The sequence below is a fragment of the Vicia villosa genome, linkage group LG1, assembly GCF_029867415.1.
Source record: "Vicia villosa cultivar HV-30 ecotype Madison, WI linkage group LG1, Vvil1.0, whole genome shotgun sequence".
Taxonomy (NCBI): domain Eukaryota; kingdom Viridiplantae; phylum Streptophyta; class Magnoliopsida; order Fabales; family Fabaceae; genus Vicia; species Vicia villosa.
Window position 1 is genome coordinate 67,066,243 of NC_081180.1, and position 7,325 is coordinate 67,073,567.

Sequence of the window (7,325 nt, forward strand, 5' to 3'; positions counted from 1 at the left end):
GAATAATTTAGATCACATCAACCAAATCAAGGGTGTTCTGGATAGCAAGTTCAGCATTAAGGACTTGGGTTTCCTTTTATATTTCCTTTGTTTCGAAATAGCACGCTCCTCCAAAGGCATAACCCTATGCCAAAGGAAATACTTCCTAGACCTCCTTGATAGCACATGTCTTATTGTTGCTAAACCGACAACCACCCTTATGGACCCTTCACATTAGCTTGATGACACAAATGCCAGTCTCCCTCCTGACCCTACTCAATATAGAGTAATAATAGGTAAGCTCCTTTATCTAACTCATTCTCGACCTAATATAGTATATTCTGTTTGCAGACTCAGTCAGCATATGGCAGTCCCAACCACTACACACCTGCAGGCAGCTCAAAGGGTGATTAGATATCTAAAGAATGAACCATCATTGGGACTGTACTTTTCGTTCCAATTCTCCTTTTCTGCTCACTGGATTCATAGACTCAAACTGGGGTGCGTGTCCTATAACAAGAAGATCAGCCACAGGTTTCAGTTTCTTCCTAGGTGACAATATTGTGAGCTGGAAAATAAAGAAGCAGCTAGTTATCTCTCGCTCATCGTCTGAAGCTGAATATCGTGCACTGGCCAACACATCTTGTGAAGCTCAATGGCTCCGTTACCTTCTTCAGGATTTCCATATCCTTCATTCTCAGCCGGTCAACATCTAGTGCGATAATCAAAGTGTCATCCACATTGCAACCAACCTGGTGTTCCATGAACGTACAAAAAACATATTGAAATGGACTGCCATCTCGTCCGCGACAAAATCCAATCCAAAACTATCCATCTCATGCCCATCAACTCCAACAATCAAATAGTTGACATATTCACCAAAGCGCTACATTCTGGACCTTTCAACTCTCTTGTTTCAAAACTAGGATTGTTAAATATACACTCCAGTTTTAGGGGGTGAGTTAACTCATAGTGTTTATTTCTATTTTATTAGCCCATAATATATTTTTTGTACTGGCTCACTTACCTTAGGCCCATTAGATATAATGTGTATCCTCTTAGCTAGCAATCTTCTATAATATAAGAAAATTTACCGTTCTGGAATTCACCATAATACCCTTTGATTATCTTAGTCTAAATTAATATTTTTGGGGCAAATAATGTCTTTTACTGGTTTATTACAAATCCAATCAATAGCTTTTTGAATTTCAAATTTTCCCATTCCTTAAAATAAAGAAGAACACGCTGTCTCTCTTTCCAACGTCATCTCTCTCTCTCTCTTCCTCTTCTTCTTTCTTCTTTCTTCTCTCTTCCAGCTTTTCTTCTTCTTATTTTTTATCTCTTTTCTCTTCCTTCTTTTCCTCTTCTTTTTTATGTCTTCTGCTACCTTTGATTTTGAAATCCTATTTTTCTCTCTTCATTACTTCACTCTGCATTTCTTCTTCTCCTAAGGAATCAAACATTTCAAGAACGATAAACGGGGTTACTAATCGGAATAGGGGATACAACGGGGGATCTGGCATTTCAGCGATATTACGGTGGCGTGTGGTTTCACGATGGTGGATCTGTCATAAAGCTCCAAAACTTCTGCACATACTTTATGCATATATTAACTGGTATTTTATATGTGCAGATTTTAGGGTTTCATATCCATTAGTATATTTGCAGATTTTAGGATTTTATATTATGAGATTTTAGGGTACCAATCTTAATTGTATGGTTTGCAGGATCAAAATATGTCTTGGGAAGATGACCCTTTTTACGAAAATAGTGTTGCAAACAAGGTATTTTTCTTTTTCTTCAAGATTAGTAAACATTTGGTTATTATATTCCATCACCAATGTGTGTGTTTGATACTTATTGTTAGGTGAATGTAGAAGGAAGCAACATGGGTGAGATGTTTATATTTCTATTGATACATAGTGAAAAGGGTTTTTACCTTTGGAGGTAGATATTTTGTTTAAAATACTCTGCTGAGATGTTTCAAATGTATTTTTTTCTTTTCTTTTGTTTTTGTATCTCCAACAATATTTTAAAATTTGAACCGTTTTGGAAAGCTACACTAGCTCAATCCTGTACATCCACTGTCTACAGTTCAATCGTTTGAGCCATTTGTTTTTTGTTTGGTTCTGATGTTGAATGATCCCGCTAAAGATGCAGGTTTTGTTGGGAGTGCATTGTCAAGTAACATAATACAACTTTTCAAGAAAGAAGATGAATCATGGGGCCATGAAGTATATTGAAAAGATCTTAATATCTACTCTCTTTTAAAACATAAAATGGATCATGAAAATTATCAATAATACTTACAGACTAAGCTTTTTACTTGCAGATTGTGATACAAGTGGAACCATTGAAAGTGCAAGGTTTCTTCCTGAAATGCCCGGGCTTATAACTGATTTTCTGATTTCTCTTGATGACCGCTTTCTGTACTTCGTAAACTGGCTTCATGGCGATATAAGATAGTATAACATTGAGGACATCAAAAACCCTAAACTAACCGGTCAATTATGGGTTGGTGGCCTTTTCCAGGAAGGAAGCCCTTTCGTTGCTGTTAAGGACGGCGGTGAAACTTTGCAAGTTGATGTTCCAGAGATTCAGGTATTTTAAACTTGGTACTCCTGTGCTGTCTTTGTGAAATAGTCTATATGTATTTTAAACTTGGTACTCTTGTGCTGTCTTTGTGACATAGTCTATATGTATATAGCACTGCCATGCCTGCCAGTAGGTAGTTTCATTGTTTCTATGATTATGTAGGTAATTGTTTTTTCATGGGGAATTTCTAGAATTTGATTCTCATATTGATTTTTGTGTTTTAGGTCAAGTAGAACAACTTTGTCTGAAATAGTGTTGTCGATCAATACTATTCTGAATCATGACGCTGATTATGCTCCACCTGTTGATTCTCATGATACCATTCAATTTGATGCGGATATGGAGATATCTCATTGGAGTCTTTCGTCGAATGAGGAGAAGCTGGCTAAAGGGGCAGAACAGTGGCAAGTCTTTTTTTTTTTAAGATTATGGCGCAGGACACACTGCACTTGCATTGTGGTAATATAATTTAGCATCACTAGGTTGTAATGTTCTCTTAGAATTTTACCAGAAACTTACATAATCTGATTGTTGTACTGTAGATCTCGATCCATTTGATTCTATTGGATTTTGAAATGTGTTCATGGTTGAAAGTGACACTGATATTACTGGACCAAAAACTCTAGGGATGCAGCCTCTTGCTTCTCATGCAAAGCAGATTTGAGAGGATGTGTCCAAGCTTTCTTCCTTTCGAGATTTTCGAAAACAAGTCAGGTTTCTCAAGGATTCAATGGCATTGGACATGAATAAAGCTGAGTTTGAACTTTGAAGTGGTTATCAAGTTTGAATGGCTTGAACCTTCTCGAATAAGGTCTGCGAATGGAAGAAGGTACAATCACCAATGATCCTTTATATGACAGCATAACACTTTATATGGTATGTGTTTCTCTAAAAGTATTGTTAGATCCTTTAAAAAACTCTCCATATTTCTCTGGTACAACACCTATAGAGAAGCACCTTGGTACAACACCTACAAAGCACATTATAGAGAAGCAGAATGTATGTGAGTCAAAATGGAAGATTTACTATATTAATACGGTATTGACGTTGTGTTCAATGAACATGTAAGAATATTGCTATATTAATACGGTATTGACTTATTGGTTTCGAGTTCGAGTCAACTAATGAGTGCACAGTCCAATGTCTGGTCACAAACTTCTTCAACATCTATGGTTACTCCTCATGACAAATTATTGTCAAACTTCTATTTATTGCTTTGTTTTTTTCTTAGTCTATTGATTTTGTATTTGTTCTCAAAACAGTTTTTGACATTTTCTTATCAAACCATATTTTTCGTACCGCGGTTCACTATATTGTTTTTTAAATCCTGTTGTTCAATTATAATCATGCTGATCAATATGTTTCCTACATTTTCTTATAATCCTACTGATGTGTTATAATGACGTTGTTCAACAAGTTTTCTGCATTAGCTTAATATCCTGCTGATCAATATTAATCATGATACATATACTAATGGAGATCGAGGATATGCGGCATATCTATCTGATTAGGTACATTACTTTGACACGAGCAGCAAATGAAACCAGCAATAAAAATGTTGAAAGACATGTGGCATATCTTTTAATAACAAGGGTATAAAAAATGTGATACATATTGATTTTTCGCGGGTAACACGTGAAACCCGCAATGAGAATGCTAAAACTCCACCTTCTATTTGGATCATATGTTCCGTGTAAGCATTTTCCTTAGGATCTAACTTCTTACATTTTCACAGGACTTAAAAGGACACTGCTCAAATCAGTTTTCATTTTCCTAACTTACGTGACTATCTTTTTATTTTTGCTTTAGCTGTTCGGATGAAAAGGATCATCACACGGTGTGGATCACCAGTTTTAGAAAGTTCAAGCTGAAACAATTGGTACAGGATTCAGCTATTCATTATGTGTGAGAATACAGTCCACTTTTCATATATATGGTTTAATAGGATATTTTCCTATCCAGTTAGTTTATCATTAAAGTAACTTCAGTCTATTACAGCATTGACAAAACTGTCACATTGAATAGAATAATTGTTGTCATTTTGATATTGAAAATGCTTAAGAAAAGATAGCCAATGATTATTACTTGTGAGAATTTTTATATGTGAGAAATTTGATTATGTTTTTCATTAAGCTTATAGCCAATGATTAACTTATTGAAAATATAACATCATTTCTCACAAGTAATTATGTTGGCTTAACCTATAAATTCTTAAAAACTTATTGAATAAAATAATGAGTTGTACTATCAGCTTATCAAATGGAGCATATAACACTATACCAATGCAATTTATATTGCTACTACTGCATAGGAACTGACTTTGTGTTGCATTATATCTTCTATTTCAAGTATGTAACTTGTGCGGGTTATGAAATTTTAGCCATTTATAATTAACGGCATCAGTTTAACTTCTTATGATTCCAACTCCTTGTATTAAGGGTGATTAACATTGTTGTTTTGGTGTTACAGGAATGAGTTGCATCTGAAAGTAGTGATCAAGGTGTTGAATGATGCAGGACTTTCTACTGATAAAATGCCATTTGATTTCCCTCACTACTCCATATTATGCGCTATTAACTTCTCTCTACTTCTTCACTGCTACCATGGATATTCTTAAATATATATATATATATATATATATATATATATATATATATATATATATATATATATATATATATATATATATATATATATATATATATATATATATATTGTGAGAAATGAGAACTAACGATATTAACCTTCTGATTTAATTAACGTTTTAGATTTCTTTATTCCATATAAAGAGCATCATACTGAATTTTTTCTTTTATACTTGATAATTAAAAATTCCATAAATAGAGAATCTTATCATAACTATTTTTTTATTTATTATACTAATATTTGGTATAAATAAAAATTAATTTTTTCAATTAATTTTATTTTTAAAAATTAAATAAATAATAATATTTAAATTTTTAGTTTGCCAATATTTAAAACCCGCTATAATTATTATAATATTGTGTTTTTAATCAAATGAACATTTCAAATTATTTATAATATGTTTATTTTATACTTTAAAATAGTATAATTCTATTCACTATTTATTTTTGAAAAACCTATATACATAGTCTTTAATTTATGCTATAGACTTGGTCTAATTTTATTCATTACATAATTATAAATATATTGATCTATAACTTATTTTGATGAAAAAAGTATAACGTTCTAATATATTTATCTATAATTTTCAAGTATAAATAAATCTTTTATAAATAAAAGCATCTTTTTATCTTTGACTATTTTTCTATTGTGACCATTTTCAATAAAAATATATTGTTGATTTATTACTTATATTTTTATTTGATCTAAAATGTTAAAAAATGTAAATAATTACATATATTTTAATTTTGTTGATTTATTTATTTTCAAGTTAATAAATGTTTTATTTTTTATCTTCAACTTTTGTGACCGTTCAAAATAAAAATAAATTATTGATAAGAATTTAAAACTATAACCTATATTTTAATTGAGTTGATTTATTTATTAGCAAATTGAAAAAAATTACTTTAAATGTTTTTAAGTTACTAGCATTTTAAATAAATTTTACTATTCTATAAATAATATGTTAATTATGGTGCTTATTAGATATTGGCAAACTTAAAATTCATTATTTATTTAATTTTTTAAATAAAAAAAATATTAGTCTTTATTTATACCAAATTTTAATATAATAAATAAAAAATAATTATGATAAGATTCTCTATTTATAGAATTTTTAATCATTAAGTGTAATGGAAAAAATTCAGTGTGATGCTCTTTATACGGAATAAAGAAATCCGAAGCGTTAATGAAATCAGAAGGTTAATATCGTTAGTTCTCATTTCTCACAATAGATATCAGTTCTCAACTATATATATATATATATATATATATATATATATATATATATATATATATATATATATATATATATATATATATATATATATATATATATATATATATATATATATATATATATATATTACAATCATCATATAGAAACAAGTATATGAGTCTTAATATGAATACTTTAAGATATATACTTGAGTCAGTTATATGGTTTTCAATAATTTGGAGATATTAATTTGAAGTATATTTGTTGTAACCGGATATATAGTGATTTTGCATTTAAAATCCTATTTTAATAGTATTTTCTTATGATTCTTAGAAAATCATCTCTTTTTTTTTTTTTTTGGTAAAAGGGAGGGCTTAAAAGCCCAAGAAAAGGAAACTACACAGGATCAAAGCTAGAGCCTAGACAACCAATAAGATATCTATTGAGAAGATCTCGAATAAAAACCGGAATATCCTCAAAAATTTCCATGCCATGATGCATATGTCTATCCCTCAATGCAAGCGCATTGGCACACTCATTTGATTCCCGATGGGTGAAGGAGAGCTCATTATTAGGAATATTGTCCAAGAGACGATTAATCTGATTCTCCAGGGACGAGGCGCCAGAATTCTTCCTCTTAGCTTTAGATAAAGCGTCAATCACCATTTTAGCATCCGTGTTAATCTCAACTTTATCCAAATTAAGAGTAACAATCAATTTGAGGCCTTCCAAAAGACCCCAAAGCTCAGCTTTAAGCACACTACAATTACCAATAAACTTAGAGTAGCCTCTAATCCAATTGCCGTCCGCGTCCCGAATCAAACCACCACACCCAGCCGATCCATTAGAGCTTCTAGATGCATCCACATTCAATTTAATAAAGGAAACC

The 7,325-nt window shown here is 31.2% G+C and overlaps 1 long non-coding RNA gene across 7 annotated transcripts; it reads left to right on the forward strand.

The window, feature by feature from the left end:
• The first annotated feature begins 1,228 nt into the window (after positions 1 to 1,228).
• On the forward strand, positions 1,229 to 5,207 carry LOC131640364 (uncharacterized). Of its 7 annotated transcripts, none has more exons than XR_009295233.1 (9): positions 1,229 to 1,595; positions 1,707 to 1,763; positions 1,847 to 1,926; positions 2,134 to 2,213; positions 2,312 to 2,580; positions 2,799 to 3,033; positions 3,117 to 4,267; positions 4,384 to 4,479; positions 5,044 to 5,207. It is a non-coding gene; the product is annotated as an uncharacterized LOC131640364 (long non-coding RNA). The 7 variants fall into 7 exon arrangements; XR_009295244.1 differs by having other exon boundaries at positions 4,384 to 4,453; XR_009295237.1 differs by having other exon boundaries at positions 3,117 to 3,403; positions 4,086 to 4,479.
• Positions 5,208 to 7,325: the final 2,118 nt, after the last annotated feature.